Raw genomic sequence first — 1,116 nt, forward strand, 5'->3', positions numbered from 1 at the left:
CCCTTGCAACTCGGAAACTATTTGTTCCTGTAAATATTAGCTCAGGAAAACTTACGGATAATTTGGTCATGAAGGTTTTGTTCTTCTGCATGGGGAATGTCTTCCGAAACAGAGACTCGAAACTATCTCGCAATGGTTTCATTTTGAGCTTAAAGTCGATTGGTTTAAATCTGAAACAGAAAGAATTTATAAAGACTGAGGACATCCATATCTATACCATAGAATCGAAGGTTTTGAAATATCAACTTTTACCCCTCTTTCTTTCTTTCTTTCTTTATTTCTTCCTTCCTTTACTTAATTTCTCATTCCATTCCATTCGTTCGTTCTTTCTCTACCTCTGTCTCCCCCTTCTCTCTATCCCTCTCTCTTTCTATCTTCTCTTTTTCACATTTTCTCACACAAATGAGCTCTGATCTTGAAATTTGTCGCGACGACCTATGAACTCAAAGCGAGAAAGTTTTAGATAACATTTGTTTTATTTGACTTTTTTCCACATTAAGAGGTTGTAGATATTAGAAAAGCTTTGAAATACACACCTGTTGACTGTGGTGATCTTGATTCTTCCGATCTAAAATAATGATCAAGTCTACACTGAATATATGACAGGTCCATAGTTCTGAACATATCCTCCACTTCTTTCTCACTTAGTTGATTTACAATTGCTAAACATTTTATCATCAACCTGGAAAAGTCAAGGATACAAAGAAATGGGGTTGAAATAAGGGTTGATAAAATTGACAGAGGTGAAAAAAAAAATAATAAAACTGTATGTGTGGATGATTGAGTGGGCAATTAGTATAGAACATAACTAATACCCACCAGAGTATTCTGTCACAACCAAGAATTCATCAACACTATGGTACCCAAGGCCACACATTGAGTTTAAACTTAGTTTAAGTTAAACCAATTAGATTAACTTAAAATCTGATTGGATGTAAACCCTGCATAAAATTAGCCTATTCAAATAGCCTAACCCAAATGGTTTAATAAGAGTTTAACTCGAAATGTGGCAACAGCAACAAGTGTTTTTATTAGAGGAAAAAACAGTTGCTAGTTGCATTAACCTACCATTTTGCAGTGTCACTCTGAACATTGGAATATCTTTCTATGAAAGAT

General features: G+C 34.5%; 1 long non-coding RNA gene across 1 annotated transcript; it reads right to left on the reverse strand.

Moving 5' to 3' along the window:
- Positions 1-562: 562 nt before the first annotated feature.
- On the reverse strand, positions 563-1,116 carry LOC113473131. Its single transcript, XR_003395193.1, has 2 exons — positions 1,069-1,116; positions 563-682 (listed from the first exon to the last, which is right to left on the reverse strand). It is a non-coding gene; the product is annotated as an uncharacterized LOC113473131 (long non-coding RNA).

This window comes from Diaphorina citri, unplaced genomic scaffold, assembly GCF_000475195.1.
Source record: "Diaphorina citri unplaced genomic scaffold, Diaci psyllid genome assembly version 1.1 scaffold16132, whole genome shotgun sequence".
Classification (NCBI taxonomy): domain Eukaryota; kingdom Metazoa; phylum Arthropoda; class Insecta; order Hemiptera; family Psyllidae; genus Diaphorina; species Diaphorina citri.